This window comes from Ornithodoros turicata, chromosome 5, assembly GCF_037126465.1.
Source record: "Ornithodoros turicata isolate Travis chromosome 5, ASM3712646v1, whole genome shotgun sequence".
NCBI classification, from domain to species: domain Eukaryota; kingdom Metazoa; phylum Arthropoda; class Arachnida; order Ixodida; family Argasidae; genus Ornithodoros; species Ornithodoros turicata.
In genome coordinates this window covers 76,130,737-76,155,936 of record NC_088205.1, presented here as the reverse complement: position 1 = coordinate 76,155,936, position 25,200 = coordinate 76,130,737, and the positions used below count along the sequence as shown (strand labels likewise).

General features: G+C 44.3%; 1 long non-coding RNA gene across 2 annotated transcripts in view; it reads right to left on the bottom strand.

Annotated features, from left to right (window-relative positions):
• The window catches only part of LOC135394861 (uncharacterized), a 251,215-nt gene that overhangs the window by 9,419 nt on the left and 216,596 nt on the right, over positions 1–25,200 (bottom strand). For both annotated transcript variants that reach the window (XR_010422974.1, XR_010422973.1), the window contains one exon: positions 20,513–20,553. This is a non-coding gene — a long non-coding RNA (uncharacterized LOC135394861). The remainder of the gene's footprint in view (positions 1–20,512; positions 20,554–25,200) is intronic.

Here is a 25,200-nt window from a genome sequence, read left to right as displayed (position 1 = left end):
GTTGTAGTGGCTGTAACTTCCACCAGACTCAAGATAAAACGATTAATGTCGATAGCAGAAAAGGACAGATGCTATGTTCGCTTAGTGATCGGCTTAATAAGAGTAAGGGACCTGGACCGAAGACGTACCCGATCTCTTCACTCGGATGATCCTGGACAAAAACAAACAAGCGAGGAAAGATTGCGTCTGCCCTCGTTCGTCAATGTTGTGATTTAATGAGACTACTCCATTTTTGTTTTGTCCAAGGATCGTACCACGAGAGCCATGAGAAGCTCAGCCGAGCCTCTCATCCAATAAAAGACGATTCCCATTGAGTGGTGATTTCTACTGTGCTGAGTCTGGAAGGTTTGCCGTGCTGACAGAAATAGACGCGATGATGGAACGGGAAGACAAAGACGAGCACAAACATGAACGTTTCCACATTTGTACGTAACTGGTACACTGAGATTTCGCTCTCCCGTTTCCGTCTCTCTCGCAGGCGCCTGCGCCACACCCAAAGATTGCGTCAGTCGCCGCAGTGAACCTAGTTCGATAGAATACTACACATGTAACTTACCTGGGTTAGGCCACTTGGTTGCTATAGGTTTATTACTCACCGAGTTATCGAGTCATGAAATTCGGCATAATTTCGATGTATCGTAAATTTTGACCTGGCTACCAAACGATTTAACGTCAGTAGAAAGAAAAGAATTAGGAAATAAAGGACGAACTAACAAAAGGTGAAAGAAGAATGAAATAGATTAGAGTAATATAAGATTTTTTAAAAAAGATGATAGTAATGTGTATGAGAGTCAAACGGGTGGTGAGAGTTCCGCTCCTTAACTTGTATGCGCATTCTGCGTCAATATTAATGTTCGACATCACATGTACAACAACCATCCTATGCCCTGGCATCCACTTTAATAGTTATTTTCCGCACCTGAATATCAACCTACTACTACTGTAATGAGTATTCCATCTGCCAAACTGCACTTCCACATCCCTGGGTGGTTGCCCAAAGCACGTCGTGATTGGCGGACTTTTAATGACGTGACAGTCACGGGTGACGTATAAGTGAGATATAAGTGATATAGGTGAGATATCAGTGACGAGCGAGATATGTGGCGTGACGGTAAATCTTTCTCGACCTACGTAGTACCGGTATTGCACGGCGTCTTCGAGACAGATATGTGCCACGCTGCACTGCTGCAAAATCGCTGCTGTCACCGCAATAAATTCTCGGTTGACTGCGAGCGCGCAAGCCCCTTTTCTGCCGTTTCGTGTTTTGTCTTCCCAGCGATTATAATACGCGACGCCCACGCATGGGTGCTTTGTCTTCTCGGCGGACAAAGCATCCCGATAAGAAATGTAGTAACCATCGTTCACTAACATAAGACGGAAGAACAAAGCGCACGCAGGAATGCAGAGATCAATGGCGGAGCAATGGAAGGCTGAATGAAGACGCTGGCAGCAGCTGCATCTCCCTTCTGCAAACACGAGACACGTTAGGGAGGAGAAACAAATGGTTTCCGCGCTATTATCCCCTTTTACGTCTGTCCACCTTATTTAGAACAGAAAAGGGCTTTTCTGGCCTTTTGGTTACCATCTTCTGTGTGTACCACGTGGCCCGCGTTGGTAATGGTGCCTCCGTATTCATAGATTTCTCAGAGTTTTAGTAAACCCCGCATGTTTCCCATTAGGAATTGCCTCTGTGAAGCTGCCAGCCATTAATATATCGCTTAGCAATCCTTTGTTTGTTTGTATGAAAAAAGAAGAAGATAACTTTCTAGTTATGCTAATTGCGTCCTGGTAGCCGCATAAACCCCGCGCTTCAAAGAGTGTACGGGGATCCATTAAAGCTCACGACATGCCGACTTTATGTGACCCGGGTTCGAATCCGGGCGCCAGCTGTGTGTTTTCCTTGGATTTTCCTCAGACGCTTTAAGACAAATGTCGGCCCAGTTCCCTGTGAAGTTGGCCCAGCACGCGCGACCCCATGGCCATGCGATAGACGTGACGTTGCCCGCCTGAGCGTGGTGAGCTCTCCACAGATAGCTCCACATATTTTTTTGTGCCGGGGCGGCGCTGGTAGAGTGCGTTTCGCACGATGCACGGCGCTGCAATCGTATCTCATTCCTCGGAATGGAACGACCACGATAAATTCTAAACCCTCCTTCCTCCTGATACTGTTTTTTTTTTTTCTCTCTCCTTTAATGCACGACATCTAATCACAGCCTATGTCGCTAGAAATATTGTTTTCGCTCGTCAATGTCGCAGTCACGTGCTGAAAATATGCGGGTATTCCGTTCCGGACCAACGGCAAGACGATGTATTCTTCTGAAGGGGAGCAACTTTAATTACGTGCGCATAAGGCGAAGGAAGAACATCGTTCCTAGCACAATTTGCATTCCTTTAAAGCGAAGAAGGTTTAATCTCATGCCCATAAGATAGTGGTGAATTGCATTCCTCGCGCATTCCTCGTCAGCATTCCTCGTCAGCACCAGCATGAAGACCCATGACACGCCGGTCTTCTTTATGCGGGTCCTTGGCTATTGCCACTCTAATAAAAATAACGATATATTTTTTAGCACTGCCGACTAATTTCGCTGTTACTTAGTCACGCATACGGCCATGTTCTGTTGTTTCTGCTCGACGGCGATATCGAGATAAACACTAAGGAGCATAATCAAAATGATCAACTGCACACCACCGAATGTAACATTGCTTGTAAGGAGGTAGTGAATTAAAACACTGTGCTTTATCCTAGGCCATTACTGAAGGATTCCTTTTTATGTCCTGCAAAGAATCCTTCATGACGCAAGTTAAGCTGTAGCGCGTCTCAGAATGACTCGTGCTCGTATGTCCTCTTTTAGAACATTTAATACGTGCTGCAGAAAAACCGCGACCAAATTGGCCTTAAAGAGAAAAAGAGTACGAAAGTATCAACTAACTTAATGAAAAGCGAAAGAACGAGTTCGAACGATTTTTAAACTTGTAGCTGAAGATTCATTTTACAACGACTCTCAAGTATGGCACGTGGACAGGGCGCAGCAGACGCCTTTTAAGCACATTATTACGAGTAACGTTGCTTAAGAAACGATATAAAATGATCCCATTATAAACTGGTTCGAAAGCAATAACGACGAAACGTCATTACGTAAATCTGGAGCAGGATAAAAGAAAACGACATTCGTTGTAATCGCATACTTCAACGGCATCATTTTTGCAAGTAAGCTCTATACGGTCTTCATTCGATATAATGGAGATCAAGATCCTCCAATAATCCTCCTTCGTGATGTGGGTGGCATGGTAGCTGAAGCCCAGGAAACAGAAAATGACGAACACCGCTACTTAGTTTCGCAACTCTCTGTTTTATATTTTGCTTAAAGGACGACAGCAGATGGAGTGCAGGCTTTACAGGCGATGAGTCAAGGCCATACTTACGCGACAAAAAGTTAAACTAACCGTTTGATGCGATAACGGGGTGAAGAATATTGGTGTTGTGTACAGGATCACAGGATTCAGTTTACGAGTTATTAGTTAGACATCCCACATCATCATCATCCATTCATCTATGTTGTTGTTGTTGTTGTTATTAGTTAGAACTAGTTAGGCCAACTCTTTTCTGTTTTATGTTTTACAGAAGAAACGACCGGTACGCAGCCTTCATACGACGCCTTGTGGTGCTCATTCAGGAGAAGAGGGAGAGGAAAAGCCCACAAATATTTGGCGGAAAATGATATCAGACAACACTGACTGATAAAGTAAACTTCGTGCTTTAATTGCAATATATCAAGATGAAGCGTAAAAATTAGTAATAAATTGCTGAACAATGTTTCTTGTTTCCTGATACTGCATTGTATAATACTAAAGAGAGTGTGCTTTGTAGAGCCGAGACTAAAAGTAATTTGTCTGCTGTACAGCGTATCAGATAGTCAGTCTATTCAGTCGTACTGGGAATTTTCTGTATCTCGATCTATTCGTTTACTTGTCGGAAAATGTCGAGCAATTCAGGGACAAAATTACCCACCTGTTAGGCACAAATGGAAAATATTAGCTTCCAGAAGTTCATGCGACTGCATATTCCTACAACATTGCCTCCACACATAATATGAACGACTCGGTGGAACAACATTTCGCCAATATCTCGTGGAGTGTAGTGGACGATGTCAACCACATAATGCGAGTGCGCAGACGGTTTACGTCCGAAAGAGGATAGCTGCTGGCTGGCGTTTCACGCGTGACGGACCACCCCGCTTCTTTCGCTTAGCTCGTGGGTCCCTGGGATAATCCCCGCAATCAAGGACAACTAATCTCTCTTCTAGATGTCTTCCATGTCCAGTCTGGACGACACAGTGAATTGTGAATGCTGCCCTTGCGCTGATTCCTTGCACAAAGTGTGCAGGACATCTGACGGTTTCTTTTCCTTAGAATTCGTTCTAGTCTCGTGGCGTGTTACGGTCATGCAACCCCGGCAATAGAGCAGGCAGCGTCTTTTAAGGCTGCTAAACGTTAGAAAGCATTACTTTAGCGGTCTGTTTCCTTTTTTTTTCTTCCAAATTTATATATAATTATCTGTCTACCTGTAGCGGGGGGGGGGGGGATATGTTTATTAAGAAAAAAAGAAAGGAAAGGTTAGCCAGGCAAAGAGCCGGCTTGCTATTCCGAAAAAAAGGAAAAAGGGGGAAGGGGAAAACGAAAAAGAAAAGGAAGAGAAAAGAAAAAGGGGGAATCGAAACAAAGGAAGGAAAGAAAAAAGAAACACGGGGAAAGGGAAAGAAAAAGAGAAAGAAAAAGAAAGGAAAAGAGAAAGAAAAAGAAAGGAAAAGAAAAGAGAAACAAAAAGAAACAAAACGAAAGGAAAAGGAAAGAAAGAAAGGAGAAAGAAAAGAATAAACACTAGGCGCAACGTTATACATGCAGTTCCTGCCTACCTGTAACGGCTATTCGCCTCAGCTGCTTAGAACAATCAACACTCAAGTGAAAACTCGTTCAACGTGACAGCCGAAGCCTAATTAACACCGATCGATATTAACCGAGCACGCTTGTTGGCACCTCATCATTTTCCTGAAACGACTTCCTTGCGGTGGTTTAACGTCATTGCTCTTTCTATTTCTTTATTTTGTCAGCATATTCCTAGTTCATACTGTTTTAAGTTATTACGGTGAAGAAAATTGACTGGCACGGATATCTACATATAAGCAATGCACGGGATCTCATTACGCGCCTAGATCCCCCCCCCCCCTCATTAGGCGCCTCTGTCAACGCTGACGAACGTGAGAAACAGGATATTAAGAGAGGTGTTTCTTTTAAAAGTAGCAAACGCAGTATATTTGAAGTCTTCAAAGCCATGTTAAAGACAACGATTGAGCATGGTCGTAGCTTTTTTGTATGTCTCGAGGACTTCGCGCCAGTAGTTCAAGTAGTGCAGAAACGTTTAGAGGCATAACCTCCCTCCAACTAATGGTAATGGTATTGCGTAGTACACGTAAGTGTTGTCTCTCCCGACTCCCCTCTAAAGTACGTATTGGTAGTAACATGCGAAAACATTTCGTTCCAAAAGCGATGCATAGACACCAGTACCTAATACACGTAGTCACCGAAGCATGCTCTTGATCTGTGGAGCCTCACACGATTACTGAATTTCTTCCGTTTTTTACAAAAGTGTACAAGTGGACAAACAGAGGTCAGTTCTAAAAAAGTTCTATTCGTCAATATAGTGCTCAACGAAATGTTCATGAAGGAGGAACATATTAAGATAGGACGCTTCCACTTTTCCACCTTTCCACTGTAGCTCCTCCTATAAGAGTGAGTGAGAGAGTGAGTGCGTGAATGAGTGAGTGCGTGAATGAGTGAGTGCGTGAATGAGTGAGTGCGTGAATGAGTGAGTGCGTGAATGAGTGCGTGAGTGCGTGAATGAGTGCGTGAGTGCGTGAATGAGCGCGTGAGTGCGTGAATGAGCGCGTGAGTGCGTGAATGAGCGCGTGAGTGCGTGAATGAGTGCGTGCGTGAGTGAATGCGTGCGTGCGTGAGTGAATGCGTGAGTGAATGCGTGCGTGCGTGCGTGCGTGCGTGAGTGAATGCGTGCGTGCGTGCGTGCGTGCGTGCGTGCGTGCGTGCGTGCGTGCGTGCGTGAGTGAGTGAGTGAGTGAGTGAGTGAGTGAGTGAGTGAGTGAGTGAGTGAGTGAGTGAGTGAGTGAGTGCACTGACACCTAAAGCTCCGATATATATTCATGTTTGAAGCGAACATGCACAAAAATGCACACTTTAAAAAGGCCCACAGTCGCTCATTTCCGGTGTCCATGCCTCAATTACCTCACGGAAGACGTGAAGCCGAGGGATTCAGTTCGATTAACTAGATCGATAGGATACTCAAGTCCAGGGTCTATTGACTGATACGGGAGACATTCATCGAAGCTAATGTTAAAACGTTAAGTAGACGTATTTATTACGTGGAAAGCACGAAACTTACATCCCCATTTTTTCTTTATTCACATCACATCACATCACGCAAAACTGCACATTGTTCCTCGTAAATAAATATTGATTCGATTCGATTTTTGAGGTTTCTGCAAGAAAAGATTCGCTCAACAGGGCCTTGCAATTATTAAGCGTTTCCTGAAAGTTAGGCGGTCTTGATTGGTTCAGGATGTTACATCCGTTAAGCAAACAGAGATTAGTATTTCAGACTTGGAAAGACACGAGATATATGGGGCAATGTTTGCTATGTCACCAAAAATTCGACACAAACGTCAGTGCGATCGTGAAAGAATGTTTGTGTAGAGTATTTATAAACGGTGATGGTTATGAATGTGACCATTCGAGTTTTCAAAGCATGCAGTCATTTTTTTTTTCTTTTTTTTTCGACAACAGCATGTGGAGAACGCAGGTGATTCAAGCGCCTTCCTGTTTAGAATGCAACTCATATTACCTGGTAGCAGTATTGCAAGCAGAAAACCGTTGCCTTTATTCCGCCCCCTGCGTAGTCATTCAGTATTTTCTCCTCTCGCATGAGACCCTGAATTCTGTGTATCTCCGCTTGTACTAAGAGGGTTCAGCTAAACGAGAGGTCATCGCAATAATGCACTAGTCATGTACGTGGACCATCTCAAGGAAGTCATTTATTGAATTGCCCTCCATACGACCAAGCCTCAGTATCAATTTGCCAATGTACGCGTGGAAAATCGGGCCCAAGCAAATCCGTACTTAATAATAGATGCTTTCTTCGAAGTAAGTGGCCATAAGAGCGCGCACGTAGGGAAGGAAGACTGAAGGAAGATGTGTGAGACACAGGGACTAGTATGCGTCCTAGGCAGGCTTCATAAAGGTTTGTGCCGACGTTTATTCAGAAAACATGTCGGAAGATCTCAAAGAACACTTGCCTCTGCAGTGTATAGTATGGCTTAAGAGGCGTGATAAGCCTGCGTATCATGCAATCTACTCGGCAATGACGCCGGCACTAACCAATCTGTCTTTCTGTCTTTGAAATTTTACAAACTTATTCAAACAACCCGTGTTATAGACTATTAGGAAAATGTCTGCTGTGAATGACTCTCAAGATGCTCACGTACCTCGTAACTTGTTAAGCTTTACGAATCTATTCAATATTAGTTTGAAGTCATGCATGAACACGTTTGAAGAAAATACACTTGTACCGCATGAAAGCGCTAATGCAATCCGCGATTTGAATGCAACGAGCTATTGAGCTTGGAGGACATAGAGGAGGCTACACTCGCACCGAATATAAAACCTAGAAAGCGACCTCAATCGCGACTATTAGGAAAGTTTTTCATCTTGTGAAAACGAGTTCCTCTCGAACTTCATCAGCAAAGTCGGGGTATTCGAAGACAATGTACGGCCACGGGTAAATTGGAAGGCCGGGTTGGAACGTGTAACAGCAGATTATCGGACACAAAAAATGGTATAGCCTCCTCTATACTGAGGAACGTAGGTGGGTAGAAATCCAACGAACCGGTAGAGATGTAGGAAGGGAGTTGCCTCAGGACAGAAGCCGCCGATATTACGAACAGAGACTGTTCTTCTTCTGGGCACCGTCCTCATCATTGGCATGGTATTTAAAGCGTTAGGTGTGACATGTTTAAAGGTTCATGCGAATTGTGTGTCAACAGCCCGGAGGGAAGAAAGGGTCCGTACGGGTTTTTACGGCCGGATTGAATGGCCGCTTTGTTAGAGTGTGCAGGGGATTATGTGAACGAAGTTCGTTCACATAATCCCCTGCACACAACCCTTTAAACACCTACACCTAACCCTTTAAATACCATGCCAATGATGAGGACGGTGCCCAGAAGAAGAACAGTCTCTGTTCGAAATATCGGCGGCTTCTGTCCTGAGGCAACTCCCTTCCTCTATACTGAGGAAGAAGCCTCAGACCGGGAAACTGTTCTTGTAGTCTCCCCTAGTTTTCTGAAAAACAGAAACAAGTGCCGGTAATTGCCTGGTAATAAGAAAATACGCGCAGTTCAGAAAGACAGTGAACAGTAAAAAAAGACGTCGTTTATTGGGCGTAATAGCCAGAGAACGCCGCGTTAGCTACGCCGACGATTAAGAAACGTCGGTGGTCGCTGCTCATGCAGTGCACTAAAGTAACAGAAAAAAGAAGAAGAAAAGAAGAAAAGAAAATTTCACACACGCGATTAGGTGAGGGAAACGTCATCCGCACATCTGTGGAGTGTTCAGTGAAAGATGGGGTTAGGTTGGAGAATCCATTACGTAGCAGTTCAACTGAACTTCTGTTTTTACATGTTTTCTTTTTGGTTGAGCACTTAGAGCACTTAAAAACATGTAGAAAAAAGCAACTTTTCGTGAAATATTATGCTTCCGTTCCTTTCATTCTCCCCCCGCCCTTTTTTTTTTTTTTTCGTTATCGCCACGCGAAGTTCTAACCTTGGACTAACGCGGAACCATCCAACACTGAACCTTTCAACTTATTTAGTGACAGAAGGTTTCTTGTAGCAGATTACATTTCTAGGTGAGTTTGCATATCACTGTGTGTGTCCGGGTGTTTTTCTGCTGTAGTAATAGGAAAGATTTTTCTAGAACTTGATTAGTATGACGTCATAGTGCAGAACCAAGAAGATAGTGGAGAAGCTGTGTAACACAGTGCTACGTTATTATAGCTAACCATAGCTACCTCCTTCGTTCCTGCTGTGTCTTCGTCTACTAGGATGTAGAAAAACGTTAATCCCTCTTATTCGTCCTCAGGATATAGTATCTAGTATTCGTAACACTGGTTTTCATCGTTTTGCTATTATTGCTGTATACGAGGTTGAAACACCTTTCGAAGCAGGGGTACCATTTACAGCTCGCGCATATTCGTGAAATCAATTTTCGGAGAAACCGACGAATCGAAAGATATAGAAATCCCATTCCATTTTCTTCAATGCCCGAGTAAACATTCGGGCCTCGCAATGGATAAAGAATAATATTATCTAATTTCTCTTGGACAGTGAAGTTTAGTAACTAGGCTTATGGAAGGAAAAGATCATCTTTCTTTCGATAAGCATTCGCACGCATTCGAACTTTTTTGGAGATCTCGTTCTCGAGGCAATTGTACGCATGGTCATTGTGAGGGTACTGGATGGAAACTGAAAAAAAATGGAGGATGATGGGCACTTAGTTAGCTCTGGTGTTTATGCGGTTGTGAAAACTCCAACCAATCCAGAAGCATGATTTGCCCATGGTCTGAACCCATAGGCATTCTGTCTGGCTTCTTAGAGACCCCACTGCGGTATCATGGAAGACTTTCAGACGCATTTCGGCGCAGTTCGCTCTGAAGATGGCTCAGGACACAACATCTCCCATTGGCCTACTGCTTCTGGTGCAGCGTGAAACCAGGCAGACAATGGCAGACAAACCGTTCAGCACCATAACACCACCACCATTACCTTAAACAGAGAATTCGGAAGGATTCGTAAAAAAATTAGGTGAGCATCATACCGAACACGCACCACGTTCTCGATACCGAATGCAACATTCGTATTTACTTGGCGCGAGTAATTAATTGGTAAATGATGATAATAGAAAACCGAAACCGAACAGCGAAGAGCTCCATACTACGGCGGTTCGTCCGGAGGAGGATACTGTGACGTCACCCATCGTTGTCGTCTGCTTCGAAACCTGCATTCTTCCTTGCGTTTTGAAGGAAACAAAAAAGGCCGTCCCATGTAGTTGCCGTTTCTGTCGTGTAGTGAATTCCTTGCCGCAACCACTCATTCAACATATTGAGCCCACCATTACGGCGTCGATTGCAACGGGATAGAAGCGAGTACGCTTTAGAAAAAGGTAGCATCCTTCCAAAACACGAGCTGGTAAAATGAAGCAGCGCCCGGAAAAGATGCCGGATGATGTCGGCAGTGTGTTGCTTTCAGCGCCCTCTCGCTTCACAAAGGCGAAGCGCTCGCTTCGTAATAAATTAGTTTCAATAAAATCTGCGCATGTTTTGGAGCGAGATATTTCGTACACATGTTCCTGACATCCCAAGAGCTACGGATATACCAGAAACTTTGTGGTGATTTTGTTGCGGAGTGCCACGGGCAATAAGTCAGCGCCTTTGTCTGCCCGAAGCTACATCTGAGGAAAAAGAAATCCTCTCTCATGCTTAATTTTAACGTAAAGGAAGACGATAATAACAACGACACGGAGAAGAAATCGGCTGCACCTGGTGACGTTCTGACAAACGTGCTCTCTCTCTCTGTCGTGCTTCCCTTTCTTCTTTTTTTTTTCAGGAGTGAAACTTGTCGCCTTGCTCACTCCTTTTTTTTTTTTTAGTTATTGAACGTCAACCCGCTGCTCCCCACACCCAAACGTGCGTGTTTAAATACGGCAGCCTGATAGGCCATCTTCCTGTTCTCCGAGCGCCTGCGTTCCTTTAGGTGACCCCATATCCATTATGACGTTTTCCTTCTTCCCTTCCCTCTCCTTCGTCTCCAGCAACTACGGACGTACGTACAGGGTTGTCGACGTTGGTGGGCCCTATGAAGCTATGGCTTTAAAACGACGTAGGTCAAGACGAAAAAATAAAAAAAAATGCGATGATCCAGAAACTTACGTTGCCTGCAATTTCGTGTCCCTGTACGATGCGCATCTATAGTGTTTGGACCTATACAAAGCGGTGTGGACAACCGCACACTAAGGTGTAAGAAACTGCTTAAGGTGTAAGAAAGACCAAACACAGAAAGCGTTAGGGGAGGTCCTGAGGCACTTTCCATACATAACATTTCCATACAGGTGCGCAGGATTTTTTTTACTCTCCTATAAACACAGAAATGTTTGATGTGATTTCGTCGTAAAACAGTCAGCTTAGTGACTTCAACTGTAACAAGTGCACCGGCTTCACTGAGGACTCGCTTATACCTCTAGCATGACGTTTCCTTTATATTTCAGTGTCTCGAACGTCCTTCTTCGAGAGCAAGTGTCCCGAGTATATCCCACGGGGAACCGTTTAAGAAACCGTGTGATCGGTAGCCATACCGGAAAGACACATAAAACCAGCAATACCACAGAGATGCTACGAAAGAAATGGAGCGGAATTGAAAGCAACTGTTTCCGTGGTCGTCTCAAATTGCCCCTCCGAGAGTATGTACTTAAGACCCGCTGTTTCTTGCAGTGTTGCACATCACAATGTCCACACACGCAACAAAAATAATTCTGGTAAAGCCATCTAAAGCTTCGAAAAGATTTATATGTTCAACTGAGAGCCTGCCTGCCGAAATTGTACCTTTGTGAACCGGACCACAGAATGCTGACTTAACTACGAGTAAGAGCGTTGCCTTTAATGGCAATATATTTTCCCTTTCACTCCTCCTTCTCTCTCCCCCTTTCTTCCTCTTTTCTTTTTGGATGGCTGCACGAGCCTATGCGCCACAATGCATACTTGTGCGCGCGTGTGGTGGGTGCACTGTTACCCTACTGATTGTTGTTTACCAACAAGATGGAAATTGACTGAGTCACACGTTGATGAACAGTTGTCGAATATCAGACGCATCACGGGGTGGGGGTGGGGGGTGGGGGGTGGGGGGTGATATATTTATTAGAGCAAAGTGAAAAAATGGAGGAAAGGTGAGCTGAACGGGACGTCGGCTTGCTACTCCGTAAACAAAGGAAGACAGAAATCAAATGAATAAAAAGAATCTGCTGAAGAGCCTGGACTTTCTGAACCAGGTGGTGTCACCAACGCTTTCCTGAGTCGTATAACATTCGATGAGGTGTTCAGTAGAAAACGGGTTTCCCTCACCCGGCCAGCTGCTTCTTGTCTAAATCACGTCCAAAGTTCGGTTTCTATCATCATCTACGGGACACATCGGTACGGAGTTAAATAAAATAAAAAGTCATCAGCGTTAAATTAACAGCTGACTAAACTTTGAAGGTTATTCGGTAACTGCTCCAATTGGCTTCCGATGGTAGATAAATGGACCACGTCATCAAACCGCTTAGCAAGTATGCTAAACCATGAAAGCTCTGAACATACTAAGCTAGACTCTGAAACATGCTAATCGAATCCGTCGGCTCTGATTTTGTGATCATATACAGCAGATACAGTACCGCTGGTGACAACAACTTCTCGTCATTTCATTTTCTGCTGTAGATGAAGTATGAAGCTGAAGCAGGTATATATTACCACATGTTCCTGAATACGACTTTTACCCACCTGCAAAACGTGGGTTGCTTCGTTACGCCCTGGTGAGGCAAGGATGCCCGTTTTTCTACTCACCTTATTCCAGTTCGTCTCTGTTTTATGTCTCATTTCAAAAGCTCGAAGGTGGACCAAGGACGCCCCCCCCTCCCCCCCCGTCTCCTACTACATCCTGCTTGCTGTCCTCTCTCCATCTGTGCACGTCTATATGCCTCTCATAAAAAAACAAAAGACCAGGAACGTCTTAGACAGTTGATTATTACATTAGTGACCCCCATCTATCTCTATTTGCTCTTGGTAATGTGGCACCACTTACTAGGATTTCCTTCACGTAATTGTTACAAATGTCGGCTCTGCGCGCAGTTCAGTTCCACGCAGGGGTCACAAGGCAGGGTGCATTGAATAATCCCGGTAATACCGCTGTTAAGAAGTAGGAGACCCAAAACCAAGTACAATCGTGTATTACGGGCGTCAACACTACCCAGGCAGCACACGACATCGGGCCGATGTCTGTAGCAAGTTGGGCATGTCGGCGCGATATATCTCTGACACTGCCAACTTGTGGCCGATATACGACAGAAGTTGGCAATGTCGGCTCAATGTTGACAAAGTAGTCTATAGACTACTTGCGAGCAGAGCACCTGAGTAGTAGTTTTTGGGGCTGGGGTTGGGTTGGGGTGAGAATTTATGTTAGGAGTAGCAGAACAAGTCGGGAGACAAGTTCATTTTCTCCTCGTTTTTTTTTTGTTTTTTTTTTCAACAAACAAACAAACAAACAAACAAGACTACTTAAAGAGAGTGCGCGAGCACCAGCCCCGCGCTCATGATTTCTCATTGGTCAACTCCTCCTTCTCATCGTTTGTTCATACTTGTGATTCACCGACTACGATTCATGATCTGCGTCTCTTCCGTTTGCAGAGCATGATTGCTTCGTAACTGTGGCACCGACTGTGCACCTTATTAGGGATCTACTCATCATAATTCAAAACACTCGAAGAAGTAATTTGTATTGGTCCTCTACGGATATTAGAATAGATTACAAGTTGAGGGCAACTTTTTTTTTAAATTCCTGTGGTTATGAGCGACGTATAGACCTGAAAAGATTGATAGAGTACAGCAGGTAGGAGCAGGGGACGCGAGGGGGGGGGGGGGGGGGTTAGTGTGCGTCCTGGACAGACTTCAGGTGAAACTGTGACGACATTCGTCTGGAAAATCCGTTGGAAAACCCAGGGAAAACCTCAGACAGAACAGCCGATGGTTGGACTCGAAGTCACCACGTCCCAGTCTTCAGCACACCAACGAGCGTATGCTTTCATCCACTCAGCCATGCTGCTGATTATGAAAGCAGTATGACAACTAAAAAACAAAAACAAACGAACTGATGTAGCTGACGATCCCTAATAACAATATTTATGAAGTAGTCACGCAACAGCTTCGAATCAGCCATCGTGTAATCAGTTATAGCACATGGCCCAAGTGCATATTATTATTTCCATACGTGACAGGTAAGTTGATGATCGACAGGAGTAAAAAGAAAAAAAAAAACACAAAAACACGTAGTAAACCAGCCTGAACGTACGTGTAGTCTGATGCACGAGGTGAACACCAACATGTTGATGCTGGTGATGATAGTAAAACTATCGAGAAAAAGTGCATGTTTCCTTCTTGCTGAAACGAGGAATGTCGTCATTGTTCCCGGTTTACCGGTGGAAGCGCGGTGATATTGAACGGGTGCATTTTTCGATGCGGCAGAATTTTTTTTTTTTTCAGTATTTTAGTACTGCCATCGGAGAAGATCAGAAAGCGGCTTTTCAAATACCTTCCTACGCAAAAGTGTATGAACGCATTTTGATGGAATTCGGGAGCCAACACCATAGACAGTCGTGAAACATATTCTCACGCGGCAAACGCTCGCCCGAGTGTCTCTCTCGAAACTAATCTGTCATAACACAACGGTATAGGACGCCGGTGCATTAAAGAATGAGATGTTTTCCAAGCTTTTCAGATGCAGTTTTTGTGGCTCCCATCTGTCAAAGACTTTAATGCAATAGCGATACTTCGGAAGACACATCTGAAAAAGGCTTACTTTCGAAACTGTGCGCGCATGTAAGGGATTCTTCGCCATGCATAACCAAGATGGAGCCTCGACAACAGTATTTTGTGAACAGCGGTGTCACTCGAGGGCAAGGAGAGTGACGAGGGACAAGTAAAGAAAATATATTTCTTCTCCCCTTTTGATCAATGTCTCTTCAATGTACCTCTTTTTTGTTGCGCATGAATGTTGGGAGTGCTGCCTCTTAGTGAACCTTCTGATAAAAGGCAGGCGTTAGGGAAGTCACATTTCAAAGTAAGAAGAGCATTCTTGATGCATCGCCAAGCAAAGATGCCACGGTCCTTACTGTCAGTAGTTCATCGTCCGAGGCTCGACGTTCCTTGTGGAACTTCTACTAAAACGAATCGGCAATGCGCAGGCAGTGTTGCCAGACAGTGACCCATCAAAATAGCTATTTTAGGCGAAAAGTTACGGGCACATAACTTTGCATCGTGCATGGCGACATCCAGTACACACTGCTAAGTCCACAAATACCATTTCCGCCGTCAAGTTTGTTCACGCGGGAAAGGGTAATTACGCGTTATTGCAGTAATATATCCAGTACAGACATAGCTAACAACGTGTAGATGTTGCTGGGGCTCGTGCTTAACGACGCAGGTGCACGTAAATCAGCGAAATTATTCCTCGCGTACCGTTGATGAAACGAGGGCACGAGACTGGGGAATGGAACATTCGCAGCTCCCATTCTTGTTCGTGTGTTGCGCGCATGACGTTGATTGAGTCAGCATTCTCTGTTCGTTAGTACGAATGCGAAGTCATAGATTACGTTTCTAGGTGGCTCTCAAATATAAGATTTAATGAGGGCCGTTGCTAATTCGTACACGACGTCTTTGTACAAGGAATTAGTCCTGATAAGCAATTTGTATTTTATCTCGCCGCTGTCTGACTTCTTTGATGAGTGACATTTGCTCGTTCTTAGGCAACGGTTGTCTACCAGTCCCAGTACTTATCTGTACAGAACGGACAGCGGAAACCCCGCGGCGACTGAATTTACACTTCAAGTAGGTTCCCTCGATGCAGGAATGTACTTATGGACTATATAATGAAACATAAATACTGGACCGCGCTCTGTAACTAGTATTATCTTTATCTCAGTAAGATGCAAGGTGAGGAGTTTCTCCCGTACCATTGCTGACCGTTTCATCAAAGAGATGGTGAAAATAGGCTCATACACGTGAATGAAGTGGACGCACTAAACTGTAACCGAATGTTGTTCTGTAGGGGGCATCAGTCTTTCTGTGTCGTAACCATCGGCAAAGGTTTACTTTCCGTTTGTTCCACATGGGCATGGCTAGGCGCTGCCACATTTCATCTTTCATTTTTAATTAATTACTGCACTAATTAAGTCACTAACTTTGTGACTCATCTAATCAGCCAACCATACAAAAAATTAGACTGGAGTATTTTATCAACGCTAACATAAATGCACCAGGGCCAACGTTGCACCTTGCATCACTGCGATGTATCTGGTTAATGAACTGATTATTAACTCGAGTTAATTACATTCTCGTATTACATGAGCTGCATAAATTAATAGATGGGATAGCCTGAAGACGTGACGCTGACCCTTGGCATCTATACGGTCGCCTCGCAGCTGCCCTTTGAGCCATTTTGCCATTGAACGCCTTTTCTCTTCGACAATTAATTTGGCCAGACTGGCTGGAGATAGAGGAGACAATAGCATTGGGGATGATTTATCCTTCCTCACAATCATTTGAGGCTTTGTGCGTGTCGGGTGAGGAAAGACGCAGCTGTCTTTATTCAACCCGCTATTGATCCATCGTTCATCACTGCATTACGCCGCTTTCTGCAACTTGTTTCATTCTATAGCTAACACTCTGTGACAATGGTTTCTTCGTCTCATCTTTTCACTTTCTCTTTATGATACATTGTTTATTTTACTTAATTGCGTGTTAGCGCCGCGAAGCAACTGTGGCTATGAGCGGCGTACAGACGTGGACAGATGGAGAGAGGACAGCAGGAAGGAGTGGGGGACAGGGGGGTTAGTATGCGTCCTGGGCCGACTTCAGGGGGAACTGTGCCGACATTCGTCTGGAAAGTCTTCGGAAAACCCAGGGAAAACCTCAGACAGCACAGCCGGTGACAGGATTCGAACCCGTGTCGTCTCCCAGTCTCGGCGTGGAAAGCGATCATCCTAACCACTACGCAACGGGAGCTGGTATATGATACATTGCATCTCTTGATTGATTGATTGATTGAAAGAAAGAAAGAAATGGGGATTTGATTGATTTCGTGGTTTCCATTGGATCACGGGCTTGTATTTTGCTAATGGAGCAGACGTGGAATAGCAGTGGGACTATTAGCGTTTGAGAGGTAGAGAATCGGCTCTAGCGACTGGGCTTACAATTTGGATGACATACGGTATCAACAGAGAGGTAAGCAACACGAGAGTGACCAATGGGACATCTGTCATTACAGTCATAGACATGTCAAAGTGACTTTAGGACTGAATCGGTTTGCTTTTTACCTCTAAGTACCTTTGTCATACAAATAGGCTTACACTTTTCTTCGCACACGTTTTCTTTCAGATATTTCTTCAGGTTCTAATATGCCTTCCTGAGAAAGTTGTAGTAGTAATGAACTGCTAAAAAAAAACGAGAAAAGATAAACGAAAACAACAACAACAACTTTATTTTCGGCCTTGGATGGGGAGTTTCATCGCAACAGGTGATACTCTACCCCAGTGCTTGGTGGAATGGGGGGAATAAAATAACGAGCCCCTTTACAATAACGATCGAAGTCCGATGGTGTCCAGAAATGTCAGAAGAGCTTTGAGCGCAGAGCGTTGCTGGGCTGGATTGGGCCAGGGACCAAGCAATTTCGGTAGGGAGAAAGGGCGAGAGTCCAGCTGACGAAGAGACTAGGAGAGTGTGGTTCGGGAAGGAAGATAAACGAGAAACACGTGTGACTCTTATAAGGTCAACATGCTGTCGGTGCAAGCGAATACACTCCAATAATGCACGTATGTATGCAATGTAATGTAATGTTCTTCACTGGTTCATTGTATGCACTGTTCTTCGCTGTCTCTTTTTATCTACCACTGTCATCCGTTGTATGTTATTAACCGGCTTCACTGTATATACCACTGTTATTTACTGCTTGCACTGTACATATCATCAGGTTAATGTAATAAAGTTTCTTTATATAATACACTCTCTTCGCACGTGATTTGCCCGCGTGCCTCCATCTCAGCTGAAACGTATAGTCATTTACTGTATGCGGCGCACTCTCTACGTGAAGTGCATCACAGGCATCTCAAGGAACCCCGGCACGTCACCCATCCATTCGGTAAATGGCGGCGCCCTGAGCATCGGCGGACGTGACTTCTGCGACAAAACGTGATGCGGCTTTTTAACTGCGAGAACTCTTTTTTTTTTCTCCCTTTATGCACTCAAAGTCCAATACGAAGTGTCCCTTTTTCTGGTAGGGACAATACTAAGGAAGTGAGAAAATGAAAGTGGGGGACTCATTTCTAAAGATATTTTTGCACTCGTGAATTATGATCTTCTTTCACGAAATATTCTAGCAACCATTTCGTTATTATGCCTTTTCTGTGATGATATTGTGCTTTCTTGTGACCCCTCGGTGCTTAGTTTGTTTTCATTCCGTCCACCTTTTGTTTTGTAGTGCGCAGGCACTTGGGACCACAGCAACCTGAATTGTTCTGTGGGCTCATTCACTTATTCGCATTTCATTCTCATATCGCCCATCTGACCGCTCACGTGTAATGGGGTAAGTAACACACTATGGTGGTTTTTCCCGCTATCCAAATTACCGGAAATTCTGCATCTCTAGGTGCAACAAAAATACGAGAGAAAAAAAAGTGCTTTGCACATGGGTTATCGCAATATCAATTACTCCTATCGCCGTTGTTCCTTGTAAAGGATAGTTTAAGGAATAACAACGAGCTTTTAGAACGGTCATCAGCAACACTCTTCGAATAATTATTATTATTAACTAGAACCTGATTGCATCTGCCCAAGTTTCTTTGCTGCACATACTGTGTTGATTCAAAGCCACGTTGAAGACTTCAACCTGCATTGTTGCACGGAAAGCTGCCCCCACGAAGCCACTTCATGGGCTCTGGCAGATGGACGCTGCCCCCGTCCGTGACCCCAGACGTGTGAGCCTTCCATTAACCCTACGCGGTTTTGTCCCTTCCACGAGCAACGTGCCACCAATCTAGGCAGGCAGAGCGCTCCAATGCCTACGTCACCCCCACCCCCCCACCCCCACCCCCATTCGCGCTTCTCAACTGCAGGCATTATCTTTCACGGCCAAATTGCAATACGCAGTGATGAACCTTTCGTGCTAGTTGGGGGGCATCACCTATTACTCTTATCTTTTTCATTCCTTTCCTGGTTTCTCTTTCTACCATTTTCTTCTTTTCTTTCCGTTTGATGTTTTCTGTCTCTATTTTTTTTTTCTCTTTTATTCTTTCATTTTCCTCTGCAATCCGATCCAATCTAATCCAAACATCACTGATTCAGCCTATGACTTATCGCTGCCTTCACTGCGATACGAAACAGGATAACTAGATAACGAAGGTAACCAGATAACGAAACCAGATATCTAGCATACTAGTTTCCTTTCAGTGAGAAAAAAGTTGCATTCTACCTGACTTACCATTTGCAATACAGTCACCTATTTCCACATAAAGTTACAAAACATAACGAGAAGACGAGATGACTCCGGGTCTCCTCTGTGAACCTAATATCTATAACTGTAAACACATGACACCGACGTGCTTCCACGGAACGTCCATAACGCAGACATTTTTTTTTTTTTTTTCAGAACAGTATTGAATGCAGCCTGCACTGTTTGCATCCCATAATAAATGCCCCGTCTTTCGACGGGCACATTGATCACCGTGAACACTGCAGCCCCCAAGATGAGACTGTCACGAAAAGGCAGGGGAAGTGCAAACTGCACACGGGACGAGGAAATTGCTTCGCCCGTTGGAATACATCAGTGACAGAAAACAGTCGTTTATTCGGGCCGCCGTTGAAGTTCAGGCCATTCATCTCCTGTGCATGCAATCCGACGCATGCATATTGCTCGTATTGTTGTGTATGGAATACCTTATAGTGACGCACAGGAGGAAGCGTTCGATATGCAAGACGGAATACGTCAATAAGACGTACACTACTTACATTCTTTTAATGCGAGACGTGCAAGAGACCCCGAAGACGGCGGACGGCAGTTTTACATGTATTTTACAGCAGAAAGGAAAATAAACATTGCCACCCCGAATGTCGAAACTCATCGGACTGTGAAATCACAGCGAGCATCTCGGTCGGACAGATCACCTGCTCACGAGAACTAATAGGTATAACTCCTCTGACGTCAGAGATCGACGCGGAAGGGCGTTCAATGATTTGTAACTCGCCAAGTAGTACAGTTAGACAAATAATAATATTTTCCCACAATACAGTGGCGTTGTGTACAATACGTGCACGGCGCAATCAATCACGTCCATCACAGCCATATCACAACCCCATGTGACACAACCAATTTTAGCGTGACAAGCACTGTGGCACCACTGACTCCACATGTACATAGCGTAATAAAGAAATACACGAGTGATACCATACCGCGTAGAAGTATCTGCTATTGGAAATCAACCAATGGAAACAAAGCGCCTTATAAACATTTATAAACACTGTGACCTGAAAATGTATATGTCACGACGTCAGCAGGCCACCTAGGGCAAGTGTTAAGCCAGCAACTGTTACGCAGCTTCTCACCACGGGCAGCTTCTTCCGCAGATCACAAAGGAAAGCCCTACCTGAAAAGAAGAGCACATTAAATGGGGACTCGGACACTTCGCTAAAACACACACACAGCGTATGAACACAAAATAAAACGATCATTTCAGTTCTCTCAGCGCACAAGGTCAGTGATATCTTAACAATGGGAACTTCGTCAAGCTATATATAGTTTTTTTTGTCTTTCCCATCAGAAAAGTATTTTTGATTAAATGAATTCAATTCAACTTCAAATATCTTGTGACCGTTACAACCCTCCGCAATTTGTTCTCTCTTACAAACCGTGTATATCCCTGAGAAAAGTGGAGAGCAAAAAGAAATTTGGAGAACCATCTGTTCCTAGCCCGTGATACCACATCCGTTATCGCATGACCCACTTCTCCGGGAGATAATACGGGGTCGTAGGATAGTACGGAGAACCTCCCATGTTTCCGAATAATTTCACAACGTTATGCCGTACGTATTTGCTGTTTGTCCTAGCAAGATTGCACGAATCAAGTTTCAAATTTAGATAGAGAAAATTGCTGGTATCATATGTGCCAATTAAAGAATCATGAAAGAAGGAAGTCACTGAAAAGGTTCACCAGCTGAAGGGCACGAACCCAGTTCTTCTGGAGTTGAGGCTTGTGTGTTGTGATGTCCTTTCTTCTGTGTTCCAGCCGCGGAACATCAATTTCCATCGAATTAAGGAATCGGTCGATGGAGTTGAGTTTACAAGGGTAGGAAGGATGAGGCGGTCGAAAAAACGGGCATGCCCACGCTCGATGTCTCACATACTCCTTAGTGTATCCATTTATTGTTTTCCGTAAAAAGTGAACGTTTATATCACCAATGATTACTCACGTAACTTTCAGTTTGGGTAGAGGAGAAATTTTGAGGGTATGTATACAATTAGTAATTCGCCGATTGGCTCGATCGTTGGGTGTGCATTGATGGGACGTAAAATCCTGAAGTATTCTAAGTACCCCCTCATCCCTACATCTCTGGTCTATACAAAACATCAACACAAGAAATGCACAACAGTGCAGGTGCTACAGACAAGAGTGGAACACCTCCTTTACCCCCGAATGTGTGTGTAATTTTTTGCTGGTTATTACGATTACAAACCGAGTTCTATTCTCTCTCTTACTCCATGCGTGTATATTTCGGCTTGTTTCTAACATTTGCGTTTTCCTTTAGCGCAGACGAAACAACGAACGCCGCAAAGTCATTAAATAGACATTAACGTTGAAATCATCACGGCGACGAAACGGAGTTTCTTTCTTCCCCGTCTCAACTTGCAAAGTTTTTCCCCGCAAGTCCAACGTTTTACAGCCATTCTCGAAAGCTGTCACAAAGTGCGAATTATGCAAAAAAAAAAAAAAGAAAAAGACGTAAAGAACGACTTAATGGTCTGTACACCGTTATGTCTCTTTCTCTTTCTTTCATTTCTCCTGAAGGAGTTGCCATCATGCGCGAAGAATAATTGGCCGGAGTTTGACGGCGTTTTCTTTTCCTCAACATCGCTTTACATGCCAGACATGAAGTCGCACACTGTATATTTCGAAAATAAACAAAGTTACGCAGTATATTCTAAAGCCCATTATTCCCCGCGTAAGTGGGCTTCGTCTGCATCAAAACGAATGTGTGTGCACCGCTTAACCGCTCTTACGGCTATGCGAAGTACTCTTTGGAAATGGCGTTTTGAAGCGCGCTAACAGCTTTTTCTTTTTAGATTATTTCACGCTTGCTTGTAGCCGTGCTCAGTGAGATTATGACAGAACGTTCGAGAGAAAATTTGTTGCCACAATTAGCAGGAAAAAAAAGTAAAATCCAGCGCGGTTATTCAATGACTAATCGCTTTCGCAATTGAATTTTGGGGAACTTATTACATACGTGGTCATTTATTGCTGCCTGGTATTTGTAGCGTAGTTATACGCTATATTATATAGTTAAAGTTGTAGCGTAATTATACGGTAATTCAGTTATTATTCAATCGTCGCCATAGAAAAAAAAACACACATATGAAATTACCTTTAGAAATAACAAAACGAGGCCGCGCCGGCATGAGACTGTGCTTTAGAAAAGACGTTCGCTAAGTTTGCGGAATACGTTAGTTCCGTATTAAACTTTTAAAAAAATTGTCGCAAATATTAGTCAGTTTCGTTTATCATATCATTTGCAAGTATTTTTGATTGGATTGGATTGGATTGGATTTCATTTCAAAGAAGATTCGTACCAATGCTATCTTCTCACTTTACGCTTTCTTACTTAAGAAAATGCATCTGTCACACTTCTATAGCATATCCCTACTACCTTTGCACTACTACTACTTTTGCACTAAGACTTCAAATGCAGCTTCCCATCGATGCAAATGAATTGCCTTCCACATTTATTTCGCATAACTTCGAAAAAAGCGTCGTAAGTTCTTCATGAACGCGATGCTCCCCTACGACTTTTCCAAGACCGTCAGTACACCTTGCACAGTGGCTGAGACAGCGAATGGCGAAAGAAATAGGGCAGTCATGCAAGAAGCCAGACAGTATTCGCCGAGCATTTGCCGAGGAAAAGTTCGGATGACGCTGGCATCCGTTCCATTCATCCTTTCAAAGGCGACATAAGCTACCGCAAATTATGCAGGAAACGAGACACACACGAGGAAAGAACACTTCAAGAGGTATCTTCGTTTCCGAGAAACCTTTTATATACTCACGCCTCTCATTTGCGAGATTTGGCGTTAAGGATAATTAGTTGCGTACATAACGTCCGTTCGGCGTTTATCCGGGAAGTAGCTACTCGAATAATGTGCACCATTTGTACATATGGAATCTCTTTGCACCGAATTGTGTAGCGCTGTTTGCTGAAGCAACGCTGATTAGAGAGAGGAAAGAGCAGCATCGAACGCTATAGATTTTTGTGATGTCGATATATAGGGGCTGTGTGTCATAGAAAGAACGGACTTATCTGTTGCCACATTTATTTTCGAGGAGAAACCATGTACGCTTAGAAAGAGATTAAAGTTACCGGGTAATTCATTACCTGGGGTATGAGGAAACGACTTGGGACAACACTCAGACTTGTCAGTGTCGTCCTGTGTGGTTCTTCCTAGTCCTAGAACACTCCGAATGCTTCACACCAGCTCGCTCGCTCCGTTCTTCTTGAGTCGTTAGATTGAGGTCACTAAATGAACGCAGTCTGTGGGTGTCTGTTGGGTCGATCGATACAGAGCTCTGTATTGTTCGACACAACAGACACCGACAGACTGCGTTTAGACTCCGTGCTCTCTGAGCCATAAGCTGTCAAAAGATCAATGGTTTTGTGGCGAGGCTGGATCTTCCCTTCTGCACCGGGTTGACCCCGAACTAGCTCTGGTCCTCCCAACATCCATGCCACGGCAGATTACGTCATTGTTTCACAGGCTCCGGCTCAATGTACCATACAGTGCAAGACTCCTGTACAGGCTTGGGAAGGCGGACTCTCCTAACTGTCCAGTCTGTGGCTCAATCGAAGACGTCGAACATATTATAGTTACGTGCCCAAGATACTCTGAGTGTCGTGACAGACTTGTAGCCGCGTTAGGCCGGGTTGACAATCGACCCTTCGGAGTGCAGAAGGTGCTGGGCCCATGGCCAATGAGCATTCAACTGCCAGCTTTGCGAGCCGTTACACAGTTTTTAAGGGACACCAAGCTGTTAGATGGGCTATGACCTGTCTGTGGCGTTCGTCGCCGCTTCGCGACATCTCCAGTGGGTGATGGTGGATGTGTCTGGAATTCCTTTCCTTAGGTGATCTGGGGTAGCCGGCCCTCGTGATGAGGGCTACAATCCCCATTTTTTTTCTTTCTTTCAATCAATCAATCAGACTCCGTGCTGCATTTGCAGTTTGGCAAGGTAATAAGATTGTCTGTCAGTTATCGACAGACAGATCGTGTCTTAAGTAAGTCTTAACAGAGTCTTGTCCAAGTACAGTTTCGTACGAATTTAGTCGTATCCTAAGGGATATTTCGGACACCTTTGCCCACTCAGCCATGCCGCTGGTTTCCCAGATGTCATAATAATATGAACCTCTGAAAATCCGCACAGCCCGCAGCGTCATCTTCCAGGAAAAGAGGTGAAGAGGTTACACGCTTAGGAGGTTCTTCCCCCAAGAACGGCCATCACCTGCCAACAAAATCGCCGAAGAAAATGGTACACACAGCTATATGTTTAATGCGAAAAGATGACGTGGGAAACAGAAACGAACTGAAAGAGAGAGAGAGAGAAACATACTGAGAGAGAGAGAGAAACCAAACGCAGGTGATCGTTGCATATACAGTGGAAGCACACTCAGAGTGCAATTGAAGGAGAGGGTTTGCCTTATTTATTTATGCACGAGGACGATTTTCTCCATTTGGATGCGATTTGCTGAGCAGTTCGACGAAAAACAGCCCGATTGAGACGCACATTTGGAGTGTGCCGAGTGTTCTTCCTTTTTTCTTCCTTTTCGTTGTGCTTCCGCAGCACGCTTATGTGATCATTCGGGAATTGCGTTTCCTTAACCTGATGTAGTTTGGAAGATGAAGAAAGCGGTAATTTTCCGAAAGCGAGGTTGCATGTCGTTTCATCGTAGAATTGGAAGGGAAAGTTTGGGGGAATAGGGCACGGGAATTAGTTGCAATATGAAACCTCGCGTCCGTGTAGAATCTAGTC